General features: G+C 44.5%; 1 protein-coding gene across 8 annotated transcripts in view; it reads right to left on the reverse strand.

Annotated features, from left to right (window-relative positions):
- Positions 1–27,484, reverse strand: part of Apba2 (amyloid beta precursor protein binding family A member 2) — a 243,735-nt gene that overhangs the window by 98,716 nt on the left and 117,535 nt on the right. For all 8 annotated transcript variants that reach the window (XM_029480040.2, XM_085841672.1, XM_085841675.1 and 5 more), the window contains one exon: positions 25,074–25,127. The gene's annotated coding sequence lies outside the window, so the exon portion shown is untranslated. The remainder of the gene's footprint in view (positions 1–25,073; positions 25,128–27,484) is intronic.

Below are 27,484 nucleotides of genomic sequence, written 5' to 3' on the forward strand. Positions count from 1 at the left end.
GGATAAAAGAACCTCTGGTGGAATCACCATGCCTGACCTAAAGCTGTACTACAGAGCAATTGTGATAAAAACTGCATGGTACTGGTATAACGACAGACAAGTAGACCAATGGAACAGAATTGAAGACCCTGAGATGAACCCACACACCTATGGTCACTTGATCTTTGACAAGGGAGCAAAAACCATCCAGTGGAAAAAAGACAGCATTTTCAACAAATGGTGCTGGCACAACTGGCGGTTATCATGTAGAACAATGCGAATTGATCCATTCCTATCTCCTTGTACTAAGGTCAAATCTAAGTGGATTAAGGAACTCCACATAAAACCAGAGACACTGAAACTTATAGAGGAGAAAGTAGGGAAAAGCCTCAAAGATATGGGTACAGGGGAAATATTCCTGAATAGAACAGCAAAGGCTTGTGCTGTAAGATTGAGAACTGATAAATGGGACCTCATAAAGTTGCAAAGCTTCTGCAAAGCAAAAGACACCATCAATAAGACAAAAAGACCACCAACAGATTGGGAAAGGATCTTTACCTATCCTAAATCAGATAGGGGACTAATATCTAATATATATAAAGAACTCAAGAAGGTGGACTCCAAAAAATCAAATAACCCCATTAAAAAATGGGGCTCAGAACTGAACAAAGAATTCTCACCTGAGGAATACCAAATGGCAGAGAAGCACCTGAAAAAATGTTCAACATCCTTAATCATCAGGGAAATGCAACTCAAAACAACCCTGAGATTCCACCTCACACCAGTCAGAATGGCTGAGGTCAAAAATTCAGGTGACAGCAGATGCTGGCGAGGATGTGGAGAAAGAGGAACACTCCTCCATTGTTGGTGGGATTGCAAGCTTGTACAACCACTCTGGAAATCAGTTTGGCGGTTCCTCAGAAAATTGGACATAATACTACCAGAAGATCCAGCAATACCTCTCCTGGGCATATATCCAGAAGATGTTCCAACCGGTAAGAAGGACACATGCTCCACTATGCTCATAGCAGTCTTATTTATAATAGCCAGAAGCTGGAAAGAACCCAGATGCCCCTCAACAGAGGAATGGATACAGAAAATGTGGTACATTTACACAATGGAGTACTACTCAGCTATTAAAAAGAATGAATTTATGAAATTCCTAGGCAAATGGATGGACCTGGAGGGCATCATCCTGAGTGAGGTAACACAATCACAAAGGAACTCACACAATATGTACTCACTGATAAGTGGATATTAGCCCAAAAACTTAGGATACCCAAGATATAAGATACAATTTGTTAAACGCATGAAACTCAAGAAGAACGAAGACCAAAGTGTGGACACTGTGCCCCTTCTTGGAATTGGGAACAAAACACCCATGGAAGGAGTTACAGAGACAAAATTTGGAGCTGTGACGAAAGGATGGACCATCTAGTGATTGCCATATGCAGGGATCCATCCCATAATCAGCTTCCAAATGCTGCCCCCATTGCATACACTAGCAAGATTTTGCTGAAAGGACCCAGATATAGCTGTCTCTTGTGAGACAATGCCGGGGCCTAGCAAACACAGAAGTGGATGCTCACAGTCAGCTATTGGATGGATCACAGGGCCTGCAATGGAGGAGCTAGAGAAAGTACCCAAGGAGCTAAAGAGACCTGCAACCCTGTAGGTGCAACAATAATATGAACTAACCAGTACCCCGGAGCTCTTGATTCTAACTGCATATGTATCAAAAGATGGCCTAGTCGGCCATCACTGGAAAGAGAGGCCCATTGGACTTGCAAACTTTATATGCCCCAGTACAGGGGAACACCAGGGCCAAAAAGTGGGAGTTGGTGGGTAGGGGAGTGGGGTGGGGGAGTGTCTTGGGGAGTTTTTGGATAGCATTGGAAATGTAAATGAGGAAAATACCTAATTAAAAAAAAAAGAACACTTTCTGTTCTTATAGAGGACTAGGCTTCAGTTCCTACACCCACATCATACAGCTCACCATCACCTGTAACTGTAGCCCAGGGCATCTGGCTCCTCCTCTAGCCTCTGCGTACACCTTTACACAGATGCACATACTCACATATAGATGTACAAAGATACCTATAATCTTTTCAAACAAACACACACACACACACACACACACACACACACACACAAAACAGACCGAGAAGCAACTTTCTGAAACAGCAACACCAGGACATCCTTATGGACAGGGAAACAACAGGAGGCTTTCTGTAGGAGGAGGGGCAAGGACAAGGAGCAGGGCCCCAGCTGCAACTGTTCCCAAGCAGTTTTGGACAGGTCATCCCAGTTACCGCTGCCACTACAGGACAGGTCTTGCGCTCTGGAGATCTTGAAAAGTTGAGACAGGCCAGTTATCTGTCAGACCAAAAGGCTGTCTTACAGAATGGACAGACGAAACAGTGCAGCTAAGAAAAAACGTTCAGCCAGATGCCAAGTGCCTCAGTAGGAAGACTCACTGGCTGTCCTATTCACCGGCAGTTAGAAAAAGTGACAATGAACAGCATCCCATGGGCACAGAATTAGAAAGCATCTATAAAGAAACAAAAAAAGACAAACATTTTGCATGAAAATAGACACTCTGTTTCTGGGATGAAAGAATACTGTAAAAAATTTTTAATTTGGTTTAAATCAATGTATAAAGTCAGTGCGTCTCCAGCAGAATCCCCAGTGAGAATAGCAAACCCATGACAGCTGGAGAAGGGACCGCAGAGACACTGTAGGACAGCACCAAAAGGCAGAACATTACAATTACATGGCATAAGAATATACGGGAGTATCAAGACCATCCATAACAGCCCAACACATGTGGGAAGTTAGCATGTGATCATGGTCAGTTTTCAGATAGTGAGGGTAGGGCTATAATCTCTGTAACCTTTTTAGTTAAAAAGCTATATCTGCCCCCAAACTTTTCACAAAGATGCACCGTAGAGAGGCTAAGGTGGAAAGGAGACAACCCCATAACACTGGGTGCTCAGCCTTTGTGAATGACAGACATCACAGCCCTCAAGGAAAAAAAGAGTGGCCCCCATCAGACAAGAGTAAGAGAGCCCCATCCCCCATCTGTGGGGAAGGCTGCTGACTAAAACTGGCGAGGAAATGTGGGTGGGGCAGTAGAGGGGTGGCACCCTTATGAGCTGCTAGTGACAAGGCAAATTAGCATGGCATCCATGGTACCCAGTGTGGAGAGTCCTCAAGAAATTAAAAGGTTAAGTATAACGTGCCCTAGCAACCCTATTTCTGGATATATATTCAAAGAAAATGAATTCAGGCTGTGGAAAAAAAAGTCTGCTCACTCTAACGCAGAATCATTCACAGTATCTCCACCACGCAGACAGCCTGCACGTCCTGGGGCAGATGGATGGGTAAAGAGGATATGGCATACACGCAAGACAGTGGGACCCAGCCCTCAGAAAGAAGGTAATCGTCCTATTTACAGCAACCGATGAAGCTGGAGAGAGTCACATCAGGTGCTATAAGCCCAGCACACAACCTTGAATCTCATGTTGTCACGGGCATGAGGAATCTACCGCAGGCAGACTCTGGGCCACAGAGGGCGGAGCAGTGACCAAGGGGTGGGGGGCAAGAGCGGGTAGGCAGGGGTTGGGCAGAGGACACAAGGCTTCAGTTATGCAAATGAGCATGTTCTAGAAAGGCAAAGAAAAGCAAAGTTAACATTGGACCACATACTCCAAATTGGCTATGGAGGTACATTTTCTATTATGTTGTGTGTGTGTGTGTGGGGGGGGGGGCAATGATCAGTTTTTCCAGGTGGATGCCAACAGCAGAGACCAAAGTGACAGAGTGACTGCACAGTGCTTTCACCCATCTCTCAGGCTGAGAAGTCACATGTGCTCATTATGTACGGCGTCTGTGGTTTTTAAGAAAAAGAATTTGGATGATACTAATGAGGAAAATATGCAATTTTCCTTTTGACATTTCCTATTTATGATTTCTAGATGAGTATCAGGTCAACCATGTAACCCCCACCACAAAAATATTTGAACCCTGCATTTGAAGGAAAAACTTACAGACCTATAAGAAAAAAAAGATGGATCACAATTCACAGCCTGGAAGAAATCAGTTGCCATATGGGTAGCAATGTACCCTCTGCAGGTGGTTCCCAACCTTCCTAATGCTGCAGACCCTTTAATACAGTTCCTCGTGTTGTGGCGACCCTCCCCCCCCCAACAGCCATAAGATTATTTTCATTGGCACTTCATAATTTTGTAATTCAAATTTACATTATGAATCATAATGTAAATATCTGTGTTTTCCGATGGTCTTAGGCAATCCTGTGAAAGGGTTGTTTGACATGAGGCCCCCTCAAAGGGGTATCGACCTACTGCACTTTGCATATCAATTTTTTAAAAAGCAAACAATTAGCCCAATGGGAAATAAGAAAAAAAATGCAGGAAGATAATTGACCAAAGAGAGGGACGGACGAGCTGGTATTACTGACCTCATAAAGAGTCTAGGAAACCAGAGAATCAAAACCCCCCATCTCATGTGAGCAATGCTCCAGGATCAGCACCGAATGCCACAGTCCACTGAGGAAGCAACATGGCAGCCTCGGAGAAGCTCGGGAGGCAGAGGATCCCGCCATTCCACTTCCTTGCTGTTTCCTCGAGAGAACCATTAGCCCACAAGCATCCTGTTGGTGCGAGCAACCATCAGGAAACAATCTAAATGTTCATTAGCAGGAAGACATTCATTACATGGTACCTAGTAAGGCGGCTGGGGGAAACCTCTGCTGCAGTTAACAGAAATGAGGCAGAGCTCCCGAGGAGACTGATGGGGTAGCTCTCCCTGAAGAGGCAAACATCACAAAGACTCAGGGACTCTGTCCTTGCCTGTTTGTTGTTAAGCCTTGGATAAGGTGTGTATTCCCCCATGGTCTCAAGTGTTGAAATTTAATCCCCACAATAAAGTTTCCAGGGGAAAGAAACAATCCAATTGACTACAGTCACTGAGCTATGGAGACAGAAACCACTTCCTCTAAGGGTAGTCAGAGGTGGGCCTTATGGTGATGTATTATAAACACAGTCATATTAGGATGGGCCCCAATGATGAATTCCTAGGGTTTTGTTTTGTTTGGGGGTGTTTGTTTGTTTGTTTGTTTTATAAGAGAGAGGAGAGAGAATGTAAGATACACACATACCACCACCACCGCCGCCATGATGTCACACAAAATTATGCAAATGTTTTTAAAGAAAATATAAGGGCTACAGAGATGGCCAGGCAATTAAGAGCACACTCTGCTCTTGCAAGGACCTGAGTTCTAGTCCCAGTACCCATGTCTAGCAGCTTACAATCACCTATAACTCCAATCCCTGGCGATCCAATCCCTTTGATCTCCAAGCGACCAGCACACGTGCACACATACACACACACACATGCTCACATACATACACATAGTTAAATAAAAAAAACAAACCTCTAGTTAAAAGAAAATACAGGATTTGAGAGATGGCTCTGTGGTTAGGAGCACTGGATGCTTCTCCAGAGGACCTGGGTTTGATTCCCAGCACCCACATGGTGGCTCACAACAGTCAGTTACTCCAGTTCCAATGGATTCAATGTTCTCTTATAGCCTCCGTGGGTACCAGGCATGCAAGCAGCACACCACCATACATGCAGAGGAAACACCCATATACATAAGAGAGAGAGAGAGAGAGAGAGAGAGAGAGAGAGAGAGAGAGAGAGAGAGAGAGGAAGGAAGCACAGATTTCTGCCTATTCTTAATATCAAATATAGAAGGCAATAAGGAACCAAGCTAAGGAGAAATATGAAAGGGCCACTCTCCTTGAAGGAAGACAGTACTGGACCAGCCCCAGAAGGAAAGGAGAAGGCAGAGAGAATATAGAGCCTATGAAAACAGCTTCTAACTCACTGCCAGCAATGCAGGTTGCAGGATCCTCCTCCCTGCACAGCTGGACTGAAGGGCATCCCCAACCAACCACTGCATGGAGGAAAATTCCATCAGCCTCCAAGAGTCAGAAGACTCCGGAGCTCCTGTCTAGTCTCCAGTTCTCTCCCTGCCCCTCCTCGGCATTCATGTTCCTGCGGGCAGAAGGTAGAGGCCTTATTCTCCAGCTCAGGTCAAGGGCCCAGGAGCAGTGCAGTTGACCCAAGGTGACACTGGAGCAGTACAGTGGCCCAGGCTGTGACCTCTCCCTTGATGGAACAGAGCCCATGTTCTCTGATATTTCTCCAGCATCAGGTTCTTCCTGTTCATGGCTCTGCCATCTCCCATGCCTCTTGGACCCCACTTTTTACAAAGAAGTGATGGTTCACCAGACTCAGCATCAAAGCTTTGGCCTCTAAGCATCCCTGCATCCCTCCCATCCACAGTCAGGAGCTGCTCGTTGGCCTCTCTGCCATCAGATACCCCTATGCCCAGACTTCCTTCTCTGCAGCTACTCTTCCCCAACTGCCAGTTCCTCCTGGGAAGATGCCTCTGGCAAGAGGATGTCCCAGGCCCTTGGGAGAGCAGGTTATTCCTCTTACCCAAAGGTCCATGAAACTTAATTCTACGGGCCCTGTAGGAATGCACCACTGTCACTATGTAATGAGTCAAAGGAGCTGAGAAATCAAAAATCAGATGGATACAATCAGAGTCTCCCAGGCAGCATGGTGGTAAAAAGCACTAGAATGCTTTCAGTGCTGATAGTCACAGGGCGCCTCCAGAGGAAAAGCTTGCCACATCCAGCTCTCTGCCAAGTAGCAATGGGAACTACTGGGGAGCTGAAATCCATGCCTCTTCACCAACAGCACTCCATTTTAATTTATCAGTACCCATACTCCCCTTAGAGACCTTGTCCCAGATCCCAGGATTAGCTCCTGTGCAGACAGGGGTGCCAATTGTTTTCACTTAGCACAGTCCTAAGGAGGAAGAAAATGCAGGTGTTGTGAGTGGGTGCAAGAAGCCAGGGGAGACACAAAGACGGCAGCATGAGTCGAAGCATCTACTAAAGAGAAAGAATACTAACTGGTACCTCCAACAGAGGATAGACAGGAGGAAAAGCTTCCAAAGCACAAAGCAGCCACAGCCCAAACAGAAGGAATAAAGAAGGACAGGAATGGAGGGGCAACTCCTGAAAAGGAAGAAACTATGGGCGAGCTTCAAAGCAGCAACATAATAATAAAGTCAAAGAGGTATTCGAGAAGTGGGGCGACCAGGAAGACAGAGCCAAAACCAGCAAGAAAGCACAAGCAAGACAAACAGGTAAATCAACAGAAAGTCGAACCTCAGGGAACGGGAGCTTCAGGAAGAAAGACAGGGAGATAGAGAGCAGCAGCTTCATTAAGAAAACTGAGCAGAACTGGAGAGATGGCTCAGTAGTTATGAGCGTGGGGTCCCTAATAGAGGAGTTAGAGAAAGGACTGAAGGAGGTGAAGGGGGTTGTAACCCCATAGGAAGAAGAACAATATTAACCAACCAGACCAACCCCCCCCCCCCGAACTCTCAGGGGCTAAGCCATCCACCAAGGAGTACACATGGCTCTAGCTGCATATGTAGCAGAGGATGGCCTTATCATGCATCAATGGGAGGAGAAGGCTGCTTTGCAAGAACAGATCTCAGCTCTAACACTCTAGAGCAAGCACATCCTGGGCTATTGCCTGTGGCTCTTGCTTACCCTGGAAAACAGAGATGGTCAGGTAAACATCAGTAGTTAGGCAGTGCCATTTCAGGTCTAAAGCCATGCCCATCAAATCTGGCTCTGAACGGAGGCTTGCTGGAGCCTGGATGCTGACAACAAACACTCCACACCTAAGTTTTAGTCTCACATAGCTAAGCAAGGAATGATGTCACCTTGGAAAGTCACATTTTTAAAAATCTGCAGGTTGGTGTGCACCAGCCTCGTGTAGAGAATTTGAGAACTTTCTATAGTAGTAGACTGTTACCTGCTCTGCCCCATACTGTGGGCGCTAAGGCGAGAGACGTGGCCTGTTCAGCCAAGGAACTAAAGATGTAATGTTTTACTTCATTTATGAAGCTGCACCCAGCTAGCAGATGTCAGATTAAAAGTCTAGCTCCAAGATGCACTTATTAAAGGGATGGTTTGAAAAGAAGAAAACCAGTTAGAATTTAGGATGAGTTCCATAGAAATAGGTCCTCCTGGGTTTCTATAAAGTAGGAGGGATTGGTTGGATTTTTTTTAGCAAGTTATGTAAGAGGTTCTTCTCCCAAGTGCTGGGTACTGCCCAGAAATATGCAAATCAGAGGAGGCAGAGAAGGTGGGCTAGGCCCTGGCTACTGAGTAACAGCAAGACAAAGGCCTTGCTCCCTGGGTAACTGTTGGCCACAGAGAGTTCCCAGCACTTGAGTCTTTTCATCCCTAGATGGTGACAAAGAAGTCCAACCATCCTCAGAAGGGCAGGCACACAGCTGAGGGATAGAAGCCATTAGGCACAGTGCAGGGAGCTTTCCCACTTCATACGTGAACAGGACAACACAATCGTTCTTCCAGGTCCTCTGTGAGCCTGCACAGAAAGGCTCACACCATTTACAGACTAACCAGAAACCCTTACCACTAATTGCCTGTCATAAGATACCCATAAAGGCCATACCCAAAGTAAAGGCTCTCCCCGAGAACCTTTTACCGGAAGGTTCCAGGTCGTCAGCATACCAATCTCATTTCCTTGGGCTACACAGTGGGATGGCTGGACTATATGGTATCTCTTTATCAGTTTGTTGAGAAGCCTTCATTCTGTCTTCCACAGTGGCTGCAGTAAGCAACACCCCCCACACACCATGAGTATATCAGGAATCCCTTTCTGCCACATCCCCAACAGCATGTGTCATCTTTTATTGACAAAGTGTTCAGAAAAGCTAGGGTATGCATCATCCTAAATGTCCAACCAATGGATGGATAAAGAAAATTGAAAACCATTAGCATATGGAATATTGCTCAGATAAAGTTGGATTATTTTCAACAACCTGAATGAGTCCAGGGGATGTTAAGTGAAATAAGCCAGGCAAGAAAAGATAAGTGTTGTATGATCTCAACTCATATGTGAATCTAGAAAATGTTTTCTCATGGAAACAGACTATAGCAGTGGGTACTAGAGGGTAGCAAAGAGGTTAGTAACTGTGGAGAAAGAGACTGACCAGTGAGTCCCGGCTTGTAACCAAAAGAAGAAACAAGTTTTCATATTCGATTACATAGTATGGTAGTCGTAGTTAACAATAACACTTTGTACATTCTAAAGCAGCTACAAAAGAGGAAACGGCTGCACTGAGGCATATAAAGTTTGCAAGACCAAGGGGCCTTTCTTCCCAATGATGGCCGACTAGGCCATCTTCTGCTACATATGCAGCTAGAGACACAAGCTCTGGGGGTACTGGTTAGTTCATATTGTTGTTCCACCTATAGGGTTGCAGAACCCTTCAGCTCCTTCACCCAGAAGCTCTTAATGGCATTTGAAGAGCACTGGAAAGCTGCCACAGTAACTAGGATCTGAGAGTCTGAGGTAGGGACCTGCATGGAAATATGTCTGGTTAACTCGCCACTTAGTGTTAGCTTCCTGCTACTCAATATATGGAAACCAGATATCTTCAAGCCACAGGGCTGATGGGGGTGGGGTGGGATGGGAGGACAGCAAATCCCAACAGTAGGACTAAGCAGAGCTTCTGGCTGTCTCAGGGGCTGAGAGAAGCTATAACCTATGACTAATATAGCAGGGACAACCAAGAGCCACGTTCCCAGGGACACAGAAGTGAGCCTGAACCTGTGAGTCTTAGGGAAAGATAGATGCTGGAGCCAATGTAGATCATTTAATTATTTCTAACCCTGTTAGCTTCCAAATGAATGAGAATAAGTCTATGATTTATTTATTTAGCTTTAGTGCAATTACTGGGCAAAAAAAAACCCTAATCTATTCTTTTAACACTAGACCATTAATTCCCCAGCTGTGTTCCCCAGGTACTTGCAGCTTGACTCTTCCTGGGGTATTTCTGTACCATCCGTATGTCCTCAAAGTCCATTCTACTTCAGGCATGTGTTCCTGGTCTGTCATGTCTAATGGAGACCTTCTGTCCTCTCCTTCTTCCTTCTTCTTCACCTCCTTCTCCTTCCTCTCTCCTCATGGTCCCTACCTGTAACCCCTCAACTCAGTAACTAAAACCCTGTCTCCCTCTGTTCTCCCCAGAAATTGGCTGTTAGCACTTTTATTTATCCAACAGTTTTAAGTTGGGGAGCAAAGTTTATACAACAAAGTGTTAGGAGGAATTCATTTGTCTTAGGGCCGCCATATCTTGGGGTACAGAATTTAACAATAAAATACATAGTGGCACCAGAATACATACCCCCCCCCAACACATAGTAACAGGACAAACAGTGTGCTTATGCATCCCCTACCTGGCATACCTAGGAGCATAGGTAGTTTCCATTTCAAACGTGTTTAGGGTTTTAGAACATTTGCATATACATAGTAAGAAACTTAAGGGTAGAGATTGGGTCTAAATGAAAACATTAAATATTTCACAGATTATACATATAGCCTGAAGTTGATCTATGCAATATTTTGTTGCTGTGATAAGATATCTGACAAGAACAACTTAAGGGAGAAGGGACTAAGTTCAGTTCACATATCAAAATACCATCTATCATGGCAGAGAAGTCAGGCAGCGAGGAGCCTGAGGTAGCTGGCCACATTATCCCCATCATTAGAAGAGAACAATATAGGCATGCACTCTGTTCCCTTGCTCCAGGACCCCTGCCTAGGGATGGTGCTGTTGGCAGTAGGTAGGTCTTCCCTTCTCAATATAATCTAGATAATCCCCCATAGACATATTTGAGGCCTATCTCCCAGGTTAGTCTCACATGTGTCAAGCTGACATTTAAGATTAGCCATCACAACTCCAACCTTTGTCAACTTAGCTTTCCACCCTTGTCCCCATAAGACCTGATTCTAGAGCATTTTATATTTTAGATTTTATATTTTTAGATTTGAAATGCTCAACCATATAGGTTTGGCTTATAACCCAAAGTATAAAATGAATATTCCAAATTGATATGAATGTAAGCAAATGAGCAATACTAGAAAAATTTGGAAGCATAGAAAAATATTCCCACAGAGAATCCCCAATCATCTGTGTGAATGCTGTCCTCTCATGGGGGTGTCACTTCACTCTCACAAGATCAAGGTTTTTGTCAGCAGCATAAGTTATGCTCTCCTGATTTAAGAGGTCCACAGTGGCACTTCCTAGAGTGACTGCCTGGCCCCAACCTATCACCTGCCTAACCAGAAGAAAAACATCAGACATTGTGATCCTTATCTGTGCTCTTCAAAACCATCAAGGTCACCAAAGACAAGTAAGATATACATAGCTGTCTGGAAAAGCCTCCACAGGCATAATTCCTGAACTTAATATGGTCACAGGTTAAAAAAAAAATCTAAGAAAAAAATCTAAGAAAATATAACTCACGGGCAGGCATCAGTTAACAATCTCGTATGGACGCAGGTTTAGCAGCTGCAATATCTGTACATATAGCCAGAGGCTAGCAACAAAGGAATGAACGTGTTGGATAAGGGAGCACCTGGCTCTCTCAGCCTTTATCAGTCAGTACCACTGCATATCTGAAAGCATGCCAAAGCTTATCCATTCAGTATCGATGTGGTAATAATTAGTTCAAGCAGACTTCAGAAAAAGAAGCATTCCCAAAGGAAAGGAGAAGGAATTCACATGGAAATGAACAGCCCACCAGTCCTGAGCACCAGGCAGATGTGTGCCTCACTTTCGACAGGGCAAGAACTGGCAGAGCCATGGAAAGTCAGACCTAAGTCAGAGGTGAAATAATGATTTACAAGCAGCCAGTCAATAATGAAAGCAACGATGTACACACTACAGTTAGTAACCCTCACTCACTGCCACACACGTTCCTGAACCAGGGACCTACACTCCAGTGCACACAGAATACTTCATCAAAATTAATTATAGAGGGAAGTCTAAATGTAATAAACACATTTCAAAACATTGACACCGAAAGGACATTTCAGACTACAGCATAATTGAGTTGGAAATAAACAACAAAATACAACTTGGAGAAAAAAATGCACAACATGAGCAAATTAACTCCTTTAAAATGACCCTCGGATCAAATGATAAACTGCAACAGTTAAACACGGTTTTGGTTAGTTAATGATGAAAATATAATGTGTCAACAAACTATGTTTCTTGTTCATGTTCTTAGTAGCCTTGATCATAATAGCTATATATAAAAGTCAGCTAGTGTGTCTGTCTGTGGATAAACAGAGAAATAAGATATAGTTACATATGCAGTGGAATACTATTCAGTCTTAAAACAGGGAAGTCCTAACATGAAAGCCATTATTTATTTTAAAAGCTAAAAGGAAGTTGGCAAACCTTTTAGATTCCATTTGAATGGGGAAACTAAAAAGGTCCGCACCATACACAGATTTCAGAGAGGTCAGAAGATGGCAGATGGGGAGACAGGCAAGATGGAACCTAGAGACTGCTTTAAAAATACAAAAGCACTACTGAACTGCACACTGCAAGGTGTTAAGACCTAAGCTCTATGCCTGTGTTTTACCACAATTATAACAACAATGTGAAAGCCAGTTTAGCGGGACATTTATAACTTTACATTCTTATGTTAGAAAAAGGGAGTAGGAAAGTAGACCCCTATTTTTTTTCTCTCTCTCTCATGTGGTTTTAAAGTAACAACGTGTTTAATTCCAAATAAAACAAACGGAAGAGGCTGGGCGTGGTGGCGCACGCCTTTAGTCCCAGCACTCGGGAGGCAGAGGCAGGTGGATTTCTGAGTTCAAGGCCAGCCTGGTCTACAGAGTGTGTTCCAGGACAGCCAGGACTATACAGAGAAACCCTGTCTTGAAAAAAAAAAAAAAAAAAAAAAGGAAGAGAAGATATATTTCTTAAAAAAAAAAAAAAACACACAAAAAAGCAGAAAATGAAATGGATAACATATCTAAAATAGGAAATCCCCAGGCATGGGGTAGGGAATATTATAGAAAATTAAAGACCACCTTGGGCTAGAAACATACAGCAAGTCCTTTCTCAAAAAATTAAAAGGGGGGCTCTACAGAGCCAGATATTGATTCTTCGGGGGAAAGTAAATTAATAAATTCCCCCAAAGAAAGATGAAAATGGGGGCGGGGGAGAAGAGATGTGAATTCACAAATGTGAGTCATCGTAAAAATGTGGCCAGCTCTCATAAGATGGTAATAAACATTATGAGCAACTCAATACCAGTAAGTGTGACATTTTTATGAGATGAAGAAATTACTGTGATCTTAAGTCCTGTCAACTTGACCCAATGTAGATTCCCCTGGGAAAACAGTCTTCATGAGTGACTGTCTTCAGTGGATTAGCCCATGGGCATGTATGTGGGGGGTTGCCTTAATTAAGTTAATTGATATAGGAAGAGCCAGCCCATAGTGGATGGCACCATTCCCTAGAGAGGGGGTCCTGAAGTATGTCAGAGCACAAGTGAACAAGTGGATATACATTTATTTCTCCTGAATGACAGCTACTAAAAGTTCCTGCCTTGACTTAGGTAAAAGGAAGGAAAAGCTGCCAATATTTACCAAACTCTATTGAGGAGAGGAGGAGGCGGCACCTCTTAACACTTCATGAGGCACCCATTGCCTAGATCCCAAACACAGGCCTTGATACCACAGCTAAAACCATACCCTCCCTACACTTCTTTACCTCCTTTCTTGGTATCTTTCTGACAAGTTGGCCCATAGCGTGGCTGCCTCTGTTCCTCTAGATTTGTGAAGCTCCTCATATAATTCATATTGCATCTTTATTTTTTGCATAGTTGAGAAGTTATATATTTTTGGACTCATATGTTTAGAGTTCTTTTCCACATCCTTAAGGGCTTCCCTGAAGGTCCCAGTGGTTACCATTTTGCTGAGACATTAGCCACACCTTTGCCTCCCAGACTCATGCTCTGATTATCATGGAGTCATTAATGTTAACAGGGAGGACATTCCTCGGAGGAATGTGAAAATATGTATGTTATTATACAAACAAGCCTTATGCCCATGACAGTCATGGACACTCGTGAAGGCTGGTCCTGTCACAGGGGCAGGAACCATGTCATTCTCTCCCCACCAAGGCCAGGCTGGACCCAGCAGAGAGAGAGAGAGAGAGAGAGAGAGAGAGAGAGAGAGAGAGAGAGAGAGAGAGAGGAAAAAGAAAAAGGAAAAGGAAAAGGAAAAGGAAAAGGAAAAGGAAAAGGAAAGGAAAGGAAAAGGAAAAGGAAAAGGAAAAGGAAAAGGAAAAGGAAAAGGAAAAGGAAAAGGAAAAGGAAAAGGAAAGGAAAGGAAAGGAAAGGAAAGGAAAGGAAAGGAAAGGAAAGGAAAAGGAAAAGGAAAAAGGAAGGAAGGAAGGAAGGAAGGAAGGAAGAAAAAACCACAATGAAGGGACTGGAAAACTTCCTGTTATACTCTTGTCAACTTCCCGATGGAGCTGGACCCCAAAGGATCTCATCAAAAGAGTCTCTGCAAGGTTCGTGTTTAGAAACAAGTGTTTACATGGAAATTGAAAGATTTAATCTAAATTTTATGTGGAAATGCAAAGGATAAATGCAGTAAGATACTCTTGAAGATCAACAACTGGAGATCTACACAGGGCAGCAAGTGCTTTATAAAAGTGAGGTAATTAAGACGCTGCAGTGTTTATCCTCTGACAAATAGGCCAGTGGGGCTGAATGCTGTCAATGATCTCATTTGTGAAAACATGAGACCACAGTGTTGACATCAAGCCAAGGGAGGTGGGATTGGTCTCTTACCCAAATGTAGTTCAAACAGGAGACTGGTGCTGGATGGCACATATGACCCGGAAGAGAACCAGACAGCCAGGAAGGCACATGGCATCAATAACAAGGGAGAAAGTGGAAGGGGCCTTGGAGGTTAGGAAATTAGGCCTTGGAGGACTCTGCAGGCAGTAACAGGGCTGACAAGGTTTGAAGTTGTCAGTACCAAGAGCAATGGTATTCAGTACCAAGAGCAATGGTATCCCACCCTTCCTAGGATGGCTGTGGGGCAAAAAGAGAATGAGAACGAACTCTGAAAACTGCCAAACCTCAAGCAGAACCGTGAAGATATTGATTAATTATGCTCGGTCCACTGGTCACCCATGAAAAGGAGAGCAAATCTTGGCATATACTTCAATCCAGACATTCAGAAAAAAACAACTCAAAGTCAAAGCAACAACGCTGCAAACATTTTAATTACAGGGGCTGAAGAGGTTGCTCAGTGGTTAGGGACACTGGCTGTTCTTCCAGAGAATCTGGGATTAACTGCCAGCACCAACATGGTGGCTCACAACTGACTTTAGCTGCAGTTCCAGGGCATCTGACACCCTCATCTGTCCTCCATGTGGGCATACTTGCAGGTGTTTACCCATACATAGTTACTAATTAACTTTTAAAAGAACTGCAGAGTGCTTTCAAGTTTTTGAAGTGTGTATAATGTCCTTACAAGGACATTTACCATATTGACTTAAAATATAATGCTGATAACCCTTCATCAAAAGCTACCCTTGAAACCAAGATAGAAAACATCTACATATATGTTGGGGAAATATAGCAAACACACACGCACACACACACACACACACACACTCATACATATAACATGCTAAATGTGTTGACTATATGAACTCCAACAGGGTGATATAAGGAAAAAGCCAGCAGAAAAACTGAGCCAAGTACCTTAACAGTAACTTCAAGTAAGATTTCCAAAAACAATAAAGTTCTAAAAGGATATTTAACTTCATTAGTATTCTGTGAAATGCAAATTTAGGCTACAGGATCTCACTACACATCTGCCAGATATAAAATTAAAGCTGACAACAGCAATTAGTAGCAAGATGTGAAGCAAACTCAACCCTGGCACTTATAGCTGAAAGTGAAATTTGGAACAATCACTTCAGAAAATGGATTAGTCGTCCTGTTCGCTAAAACACAAATGCATCCAGGTCCTACAGCCATTCCATTAGATCCCTAGAGAGATACTCCCTAGAAATGCAATCATGAGCACCCAACATATAAGGATATTCCTAGAAGCAATAACGACCACAAAATGGAAGAGGATCTTTGTCCATCAAATGAAGAAACACAAACTCTTGCATATCAACACCATGTAAACATAGAACAGCAGTCGTCAGGAAATGACAACCATACTCAACGCCAGTGGATAACTCATAAGCACAACATGATGTAAAAGAAGTTATCTCAAAATAGTACATCCATTATTTTAAAATTCAAAAATCAGCAAAAATATCACATGGGCACTTCTAGCAACCTCTGGACATTGTTGTGGTTTGAATGGGAAATGTTCCTCCATGGAGTCAGTGTTTAAACACTTGGTCCCCAGATGATGGCACCGTCTGGAAAGCTACAGAACCACTTAGAAAGTGGAACCTCACGGCAATAAGCAGATCCCTGCGGGAAGTCATCAAGATAGTATAGCCTGTCCACTCTCTGTGTCTTAATCTGCCAACATGTCAGGAGTCCCAGACGCCCATTTCTGCTACCATGGAACCACCTGACACCACGCCTTCCCTACCACAGAGGCTGTATCCTCAAACTTCAATTTGAAGTAAACCCTTGCTTCCTTTCTCAAATTGCTTTTGCCACAACAAGGAAAAAAGTAACTAATATAGAAAACTGGCACCAAAAGTGGGACCATAGCTATGATGAACCTGACTGTGTGGTTCTCAGCCCTTTAGAGTTACTCTATAAGAGGAATGTAGAAGAGTTTGGAACTTTGGACTAGAAAATTTCTAATGTGGTTTAAATGGAGTTAAAAGTGCCATTCCAGTGGGAGTTTAAAGAAAATAATGCCAAGAGGAATGTAAACAATGGAGAACTAGCTCATAAGGTTTGAGAGGGCGATAAGGACTCAGAGACGGAGAATAGGGGCATTCATGTTATGTTCTGGAAAAGAGTTTCACACCATCCTGCCTCTGTTCTGAGACCTTGAGAGTGAATTAAAATATAATCAGCTACATTGTTTGGTGGGACTATCTTTCAAATAGGAAAGCATTTATCCTGTAATATGGTTACTACATATTGAATTTATCTGGGTTTACAATGAAGGAGGTCAAATGGAATAGAGATGTAAGTGTATGGTTTGCAAAAGGATATGTACAGTTGCAGTCAAGGCAGGGTGTAAGCAGTATTGCTGTTAGTTAACATCATGGAAAATCAAACACTGCATGCTCTGCACTGGGACAAAGGGAAAGGTATCCTGAGAGCAAGACTTCACCCAGTAAAGGGTCCTGCTCAAACTGCATTTTGTACTTTTCCTTTGCTTGGCCCGTTCCTTTGCATTATAAATCTGCACAGTGGCTACTAATAACCATACACAGTCAATACTAGACTGTCTTGACATCTCTTCTTCCAAAGGCACTAATCTAAAACTCTTCAACTTAGCTTCAGGGAGATTATTAGGGCAGGGCAAAAAGCAGTCACAGTCATTGCCAAAATGACACAAGAACGATCTTTAGGACACTTACCAATAGTATTCCCTTCTGAGACCTCTCAAGCCAGGCTGTCACAGTCTACATTGCTCTCAGCACCACTGTCTTCCATGCTCCTATGAGGACAGCCCACTAAGACCTGCTTAAAGTGCTCAACTGCCTTCCTAATCCAATGTACCAAAACCCCCATTCTGCTGACAAGCAGCATATGATCATGCCTGTCATAGCAACACTTCACTTGCTTGTACCAACTTCTTAGTTACTGTTCTATTGCTGTGAAAGCATACCATGATCAAACCAACTATTATAAGAGAACACATTTAATTGGAGGCTTGCTTACGATTTCAGAGGGTTAGTCCATTATCAGCATGTCAGGCGGCAAGCATGGTGGTAAACATGGCAACGTGCAGAGAGTCCTGGTGCTGGAGAAGGAGCTGAGAGTTCTACATTTGGATCCTCAAGCAGCAGGAAGAAAGAACTCCTAGGCCTGGCTTAGGTTTTTGAAACCTCAAAGCTTGTCCCTAGGAACACACTTCCTCCAACAAGGCCACACCTACTTCAGCAAAGCCACACCCTCCCTACCAAGAATCACCACTCCCAATTCATGGATCAAGATAACACAAATTTGAGGCATCCTTTAGAAAGATGTTCTGCCTGTGGACTGCAGCTTTGCCCATGCAGGAAGCTCAGCTACCCTTCTTCACAGCCTTTCTGATGGGCTTCAGGCCTGTCTACACAGACTGCATCACCACATAAACTGCTTCCTCACAATCTCTCAAAACCCATCCCTGCTGAACCCTGACTGGCAGGCTGAGAATTCCGCCTATCCTCTATGGCTCCAGCTCATTCCAAAACTGAACTGCTGACACTCCCACCCCACCCCACCCCATCCCCCCCAAAAAGAAAAAAGAAAATGGTGAATGTCTTCACAGGGGTATCTGTTATTCCCTAAAGGTGCAAAGCACAGGTGTGGTATAGCTTAACAATTCCATGGGTAACTGCCAGCACTGTGGAGGGAACAAGCTTGCAGAGTTGCACATGATTGAATTAAATAGGTTTCTTCCCTACAGAACTTCCCAAGACCTGCATTTAGCATGGCTCTTGGGGACTGTCCAGTTGGGGATATGTGGACTATATTCAGGAGCGTCGCCTGGGACTCCACAGAATACAGTTTGGGAAAGCATTTGTGCACAGTGCTGTCATTAATTAGAATTGGACATAATTAACCCGATCCGAATATCATTAATAAAAAATTACCTACAGAAAAGGCTGACTTCCTTCAATTTAATCACATTAATTATGTTGTGCTCAACCTAGTTGCAGCTCCCCGTGCTAGTTTCTTAACACATTTTTCATCTTTTTATACAGGGTGTTGGTGATTTTTTTCCCCCTCTCTTAACACAACTTAAAACACACACACAGTCTGTGTCGGAGTAGAAGTTTCCAAATATTTGAAAACACATTCTGAATCTGAGAACAAATAATCAGGGCCACTACCATGTCTCCTTCATGCCTTTTCCAGAGGACGGTATCAGAGAGCGCCCATCAGCTGCTCACCCCAACTGACCCACAACTCTTGAATTCTAATTAAATTCTTAATTCTAAGAAAGTAGAACTAAATAATGACCCCATATTTCCAGAGCACCCCATTACCCATGAAGCACTAGGCTAAGGACATGGATCAGAGGTCATAGGAGTCCACACCAATACTAGAGCTCAGGAGCAGAAGACCAACAGAAGGCAGGGCTGTGGGCTCAGGCTTCCAGCCAACACCCCAAAGGGTGAGTTGTGAGCCTTGTTTGGGAAGAAGTTCAGAAGTGCATGAGAGATGGATGGACATACATGGCCCAAAGCAACCTGGAATGTAGCTGCTGTGAGCACCGGGCTAGGTCAGTGAGCACAGTTTGGCTCATGAGAAATCCCAGCACCGCAAAGAAGCAGCAAATGCAGGACCATCTGTGAAAAGGTGGGGCCGAAGCCAGCCAGTGAGTGGGTCCACCAGGAAATGAAAGCAAAGGGGCACAAAGGGACACAAGAGTACAGAGTGGGAATGGGTGCCAAATGTGGTGTTTACTACAACATCTTGTGTGTGTGTGTATGTCGGCTTACACACATACACAGTCTTATGTATGTGTTTGTGTGTGTATGAGTGTCAAGGTGCACACGTGCACACATAATCTTGTGTACGTGTTTATGTGTGGGCAGGTACACGTGCACATAAAGTGAAAATCTGAGGTCATTCCTTAGGTACCATCTGCCTTTCATTTTTTATTGGTTTTTAACTTCCTTTATTACATTTATTTATATGATATTTGTATGTGTGTGTAGGCACACAAGTGTCACAGTGAGAATGTGGAGGTCAGAAGACAATTTGAGGGGTTCACTTTTCTCCCAGTTACACTCAGGTCATCTGGTTTAGGAGCAAGAGCCTGCTGAGCTGTCTTGCCACTCTCTACATCTTGTTACTGGATATAAAGTTGCTCACTGGGAGGACTGGGTGAGCTGTCCAGGAAACCCCAGGGATCCACCTGTCTCTGTCTCCCTAGTGCTGGTATTTATTAAAAACATACAGCTAGGTCTTTGTATGTGCACTGTAAGAGTCAAACCTCAGTCTTTATGTTTATAAGGCAAGCATTTTAGCAACTGAGCTATCTCCCCAGTCCTACCCCAACCTCTCCTTCCATCAGCTTTATGAGATAGAGAGAACATAGACCAATGAGCACCCACCACTCAGGCTGAACCATAATTAGTCTCTATTTCCCACACCACTAGACCCACAACACCAGTAAAGACATTCCCTCCTATGTAAAAAGGGCCCTGACAGCTTCTATAATGTTTTAATTTCTTTCAAAAATAAAAAAAGTTCATGTGACCTATGGTAATTTCTATGTGTCAGCTTGACTGGGTCACACCTGGCTAACTACAGTGAGTTCTGGCCACCTCGCTTAGGGTATTTTTGGAAGATGTGCATTTGAACTGATGTCCTAGATAAAGCAGATGTCCCTCTCGGGCTTAGAGAACCACCAACAATCTAGGGAGAGGCTGCGTAGAACAAAGCGGTGACAGAAACTACTCTCTGTCTGATTGCTTGAGACCGGACATCAGTGCCCTGCCCTCTGTGCTATGAGGCTGCTGGGCCTGGGCAGGAAGCTTCACTCCACATTCTAGTTCTTAAGACTGTGTGGCATGGGCTCTGCTGGATCTCCAGTGATGGGCAGATCACAGGACCTTGCTACATGTGAGCCAATAACTGTAATAAAATAAACCCATCTACCGTACATCTTAAGACATGTAAAATGCTAGGTTAATAGGCTGATCTCCTGACTTCTGGTTTTCTGGAAAACCTTGAATAACTCATGGCCAGCACAAAGCATAGACACCCAAGAGTGGAATGGTTGGGTCATGGGGTTCCGCATTCTGTTCTTTTTATAAACTGCAGTTGCTCTCTGGGGCACATTTAACCACTCTGCCTTCAATAAGAAAGGCACGAAAGCCTCCCTTGCTCATCCCATTCTTGGTTCATCCCCATCTGCCAAACTATGGGTGTGAAACAGTCTCTCATTGTCTCTCTTGGCAGCTTCCCAATTGAAGACAAGAAGGGTTCATTTGTCTCCTTTTCATGATATTTGCCCATTTTTCAATTCTCTTATCTTTTTCTTACTGATTTAAAAGAGTTCTTTGCACAGACAAAAAGCTAACCTCTTACAGTAATCCATTATGACTACTGCAGCCTGAATCCCTTTAAAATGTTTACTGACGCATAATTAATTGTTCTTTTGAGATGGAGACGGGGAGGGAAGGGCTTCCTTGTACTTTTCTTCTTCGTGTACAAGTCTTCTCATCCCTGTGAGCTATAGTATGGGATCCCACTTTACCTTTTGCTAGACAGTCAATCTGTTGTCCTCCATGTCACGGCTTAAATATGAAACATCTCCCACTAGTCCGTATGGTGAATTCTTAACCTCTAGCTAGGGGTCACTATTTTGGAAAATGGAGACTTTAGGAGTTTGGGATCTAGTTGGAAGACTAGAATCTCCCTAAGGACAGGCTGCTGACGGTTAAACGGATGCTTCTGGTTCTTTCTTTGCTCCGTGGACACCATAATATGAATTAAATGGCCACGTCTTACCACACCTCCCCAGATATGCCATACTCTCACACACCTCCCCCACCCTGCTGAACAGAAACCTCTGAAACCACGAGCTTAAAAAACTTCTTCCCCTTTCAAGTTGCCTGTATCATGTTAGGTTGTTGTGGATTGAGTGAGAATGGCCCTCACGGGCTCGTATGTTTGAATGCTTGGTCCGTAGTTGGTCACACTGTTTGAGAAGGATTAGGAAGTATGACTGGTGGAGGAAGTGTGTCACTTGGAGGGAACCTTGAAGTTTCAAAAGCCCACATCATTCCTAGTTAACTCTCGGCCTCGTGCCTGCGGGTCAAGAGGCAAGCTCTCTGTTCTTCCTTCCTTTCCCAGTCTTACACCCTAACCCTCTGAAACCGTAAGCCAAGTTAAATCCTCTCATCTACACATCGCCTTACTCAGGCTGCTTTATCACAGCCATAGAAAAGCAACTAGGACAGGCTTCTTGTCATACAGTAGGGAAAATACCTAGCAGAGCCATTGTCACTGGGACGTTCCTACACACATGACATCTTACCATAAGAGTCACTTCACTGTCTGTGTCACCTGTGCCTCTGTCACCACACAAATACCACAGTTCCAATCATGGCAGCCCTACATCCAGAACCCCCAGCCCTGGCCTAAAGCCACCCTCTCAAGTGCTCTGGCTCTGTGTGCTTATTTTCAAACATGGTTGTCAGGGCTTCACACAGCCCTGACACACATCTGTGCTGGGGCAGGAACAGTTTTGCTTATTCCAGCAGCTGTGTTCATGACTGCAGCACCTCGTTCCTGATACTCTGAGCCCTCTGCAATTTAGATGCAGCTTACGTGAGTCTCCATGATCCTGCAGGATAACCACTGAGCTTATGATCTTATTCCCCAGGCATTCCGAAAACAGAGGCCCAATAGACACACAGAGAATGATGAGGGTTACAAATCAATTGTCCTAGGCAAAACCAGAAAGGGATCTCAAACCTTTACTGAATGTGGAAGCACATTTATAACGTAATTTTACTACAAGACACCAGGCATATCATGGGCATTAGTATTCTGCGATTATAAAATGGCTCCATTTGCAGCAGAAAAAGATATAAAGCCAGGCCTTTGGTTCTTTTTGCTCCTTTCCAAGCAGAGATCCATTCTGGCATAATTGACATTTAAAACTATCCATTTCATCACCACTTTTCTTTCTAAGAAGGCATACACTTTCCTTCGGGGACACTGTAGGGAAGGGTGATGAACACATTCACGTAAATGATGGGTTATCGCACTGCAGAAAGTAAGAGCGCTTGGGAGGGCCTCGGCTATTGCAACTGCTGCAGATCCTCTGTCAGTATTTCAGGACACATAAAACCCATCAGGCCTCTTCATAGGCTCAGAAGAAAAAAAAAAACCCTTCTACTTTGGGGGTATAAATTGAACCACCCCACGGAACCATCTGACTGTGATATACCTGGAGTTCATCTGGAAGATTTTGAGGAGGCAATTCCACAGTTCCTCGCAATTCCTCCAATTCCTGGAGGATAGGAGGGATGAACTGGCTGTATGACCAAGGCTCCAAAGGATTAGAATTTCACTCCAGTTCACGAGGCTACGCCCTTATTATGGAGGTCTCCCCTCACAAACTGTCTTCCCCACAAGTTACAAACAAAACCGTGTCCCTTTACAGAACCTGGCCCCTAAATGTTCTAACATTTTCAAAGCTGAGAAAGGCCAATGTGCCCCTTGAGATTAAGGGTGAATTATGTGCACAACTCTCAACAGAAAGTATAATGAGATGGGAAAGGCCTATGGAAAGTACAGAGTAAATCTACAGAGTATCTAAAAACCGAAGACAGAACCAGTTTGGAAACGCCCAGCCAAGACCCATCAGAAGCCACAGAGGAACTCTGGAGCTCTGCCTTGTCCCCCTATCCTCCCCTCCGAATGGCTCTGACTGTTCTACCACTTCTAGCTGCTTATGAATACACCACAGCCAAGAGACAATGTATCCACGACATTTGTGACAAGAACTTTGCCAATGTGTTGCATAGGAATTCCTGCCTGGGTATTGCACCAGCCTTCTGAGTAACCCCTCAAACAAACAAAAAAGGTAGATGCTGGGTTTGAGAAGGGAGATCGATAGAGCTACCTCGCTTTACAAAAACAAACAAACAAGCAAACAGTAATCACGATATATGATCCTTGGACTTGTCTTACCCACAGCAAAGCAAATTGCTGCTTCTGACTACAGCCTCGACTCCAGAATCCCACTCTTGCCCCAGTAAGCCTTCTCTTCATCCTCAGAACTGCTACATAGCTTCCCCACATAGGATATTCCCTCTCCTTCTGAACACCACAGACCATCACCTCCCTTCGAGTGACACGGCATGGTTACTCCATCCTAGTCCAGTGGCTGCTCCTTCTCATGAATCCAGGGGAAGTCATGGAGTGCTGACTGGCTCTGGGTCAGGACACAGAGATGATGTAATGCTCAACTTCCTGACCTTAACAACCCTCCCTACTCTCAAACCCATCCAGCAGGTTCCCCATATCCAGGCTACCTGGTACACTTCTAGCCCAGGAAGATAAACCAGTTAGTTCCCTTGCAAGCCAGAATTCACCTTTCCACTGTCCTTTTTGCTCTTTCAACACGAGGCTGGCCTCGGGTTCTGTCCTGGGGGATCCTACAGGGCAAACACAGGCAGATGGTAACCTGGAACCGCCTGGCCTCTTTCTGATCTGAATTGGATGTCTTGTGCTTGACCTCCTAGCCTTCCCCAGTGGCTAGCTTCTCAAAGCATACTACCAGTTGAGTAAGCCTTATCTAAAACGCTTGGGACTAGATGTACTTAGGACATCGGTGTTTAGACATGGGAATCTCTGCTCAACTCTTTGTTGCGTGGTTGCTCTTTTATTTTTGTTTTGTTGGGGATAGGGGGTTGTGTTTACTGGTTTTGCTTGCAGTGTGAGAGACTGACCCTTGGACTTTGCACATCAATGTTCAAAAAGCCAACTTGATTCAACAGCCTTTGGGATATCTAATTTTCAGACTGGGGACACTCGACCTACAGCAGTTGTCTGTGTTGGGTCAGTTGCTCATCTCAACCTTTAGTACAAAGGACTCTCCAGAAGGACAAGTATTCAGAGGAACACTAGCCTGAGGGAGAAAGGACAAAACGTCTCCATGCGTACTATTATATGTCCCATGGTGGGCAAAGACTAATTCCAGGCAAAGCAAATAAGCAGCGGTGAGCTCAGGGTCTGTCTACTCCTTGGCCATCAATCAAATCCAGCTTCAAAGGTCTGTGCTCAGAAACACAGGACTAAACCCCTGCATTTCCCTGGAAATGGACACAGAACTGGTCCGTCTGCCCTGTACGTCTGTCTGTTCTGCTGAGGCAAGCCCAGTTTGCATATGGCAGAAGCAAGAAGGAATTCCAGGTAAGACCACCTGGCTCAATCAATGCAAGACTGCCTCTGATTTCTTACCAGAAATGAGTGCTGTGATAATGTCCTGAGAACTTCCCTGGTGATCCAGTCTTCCTGGAATAAAGCAGAAGGAACAGAAGAAATGGCTTTAGTTCTAGAATGGCAATGGTGCTTGTATAGTGCTCTTCCATGCATACCAATTTAAATGTGAGGGTTCCAAATCACCTGCAAAAGCGAATGAATTATAATTCTAATGAGATGATAGAACGTACCCTAAACAAATAATTAAAAATGTTTCTTTAGCCATTCCATTGCATAATTATTGCCTTAGAAAAAAAGCGTGTTGGGCAAATAATGATGGCTTATGTACCACTCTAGAAGGAGAGACTACCTGCATATTAATGAAGTGCTTCAAAGGCCTCATGAATATGCATTTCCCCACAACAAAGCTTGACCCCAGCGGTGGCAGAACCCTTGTTCTATGACACTTTCAAAGAAGGCTGGGGTCCATGTGAGGGTTGGAGGACAATGAAGAGTCAGTAAAAGAAGAGAAAAGATTCCCTCACTCTCTCTGTCAGGGGTCTCTGCCCTCCCTCCTGGCCATGAGGTTCATTAGAGAACAGGAAGGAAGACCAGGCCCCTCAACTTCCCTAAACGGAGACTGCTTTACAAGTAAAAGCTAAGGAGGAAAACCCAACAGACCTGGGTTGGATCCAGAAGGAAAGCTTGGTTTATCTGTCCTCAGAATTGACTCTAATCCCCTTCTCCATATGCTACAGCTAAAGCAGGATGAAAAATACAAAGGATTTTCTTGTTTTGTGTGCTGTGTGTGTACACGTGTGGATGCGTGTGAAGGTCAAAATCCAACATCACGAGTCTTCCTCCTCAGTCTTTCTCCTTATTTTTAAGACAGTCTCTCTGAACCCAGAGCTCACTAACTGGCTAATCCGTAACCTCAGGTATCCATCTTTCCTGCAGTCTCTGCCCTCTGAGAACTGAGGTTACAGACCCAGGCCCCTGCACCCGGAGTTTTACATGCATACCTGAGGGTCCAAACTCAGGGCCTCCTCTTTGCAGGGTAAACACATTACTCATTGAGCTACCTCTCCAGCTCTTCTGCTCCCCTTTAAAAGGCCACCTCCTGAGACCTTCCAAGACAGAAACCCTGGGGCAGAGGCTCCCTAGGCAGCTGCAGTAGAAAGACAACTTTCCTCTTACCTGCTGAGAGGTCTGAGGTCAGAGAGCTCAGCTGCATTCACTGGGGAGAAAGAAATGAGTCTTTTCTACAGGCACAAGCAAACAATGGCGTCTACTCTGGACTTGCACGATCACATTTTCCAACAAAGCCAGACAGTCACTCTTGGTTCCCTGGGCAGACATTCTTAGTGGCAGGTCCTCCCAGCACTGGAGAATCTCATCTGTCCCAGCCTAGCCCATGCGAACGCCTCCAGTCCAGAGGAAAAAAAACTGACTAGAATCCTCTAAAGGACTGGTAAGGGATCTACAGACCCTTCACCTCTGTGCCCTTGCTGGAGTGGCAGGGGTCTGGCATTCACATAGCTACCCAGGTCCTTCCCAACGGTCTGGTGTATGTGTAGCACTTCAATGCCTTACAGGTTCTGGCTCTCTGGGGAGGCCTCTTTGTGGGGGACACAGATGAGGCATTTCAACCGCATACCCACTTCCTAGAGTGCAGCCAGTATGGGCTGCTTGCTTCCTGTGTGAGCATCAACAGAGGCCTGCACAGCCTGTGCATGGCTGTGGAGGAGAGTGCCTATTGAGACTGTGGAGGTAGGTCAGTTAGCACAGTGCTTACTGAGAGCCAGACCCCTCCACCACCACCCCCCAACACACACACAAAGAGAAGCCAACCAATGTGGCTTGTACTTGTAATCCCAGAGCTGAGGAGGTAGAGATAAAAAGATCCCTGGAACGCACTGGTGAGCCCTATCCAGGCCAATGAGAGACTTTATCTCAAAAGGCACGTTAGGTCTCTCCTATGGAATGACACCCAAGGTTAACCTTCGACCTACACACACACACACACACACACACACACACACACACACACATACACACACACACATGCACACACACATGCACACACATATGCACACACACACACATACTAATGAGGAAGGTACAAGGGGGGAGAATAGAATGCACACATATTAACAAACACATTAGGAAAGTAAGGCAGAAGAGGAAAAAAAAGCTGTTTGAAAGGCAGTTGGGTAAGTGACAGTCAGCAAAACCCCCAGACCAGCACCTTAAGCCACATTCACATCAAATAAATGCCCTGGGACACAGTGCGAGCTTGCCACCCAGGATCCTTCAAAATCAATTAATGAATGAGTTGGTGCATAGCATACTTGATACAGTCCCGTGGGCAAAACACTTCACTTGCCCACGAGGAACCAGCCAGCACCACTGCTCCAGAGCAGTAGACAAGAGGTAGAGTCAGCCAGTGC

Source organism: Mus caroli, unplaced genomic scaffold (assembly GCF_978045245.1).
Source record: "Mus caroli unplaced genomic scaffold, Mus_caroli_1 scaffold_8, whole genome shotgun sequence".
NCBI lineage: Eukaryota > Metazoa > Chordata > Mammalia > Rodentia > Muridae > Mus > Mus caroli.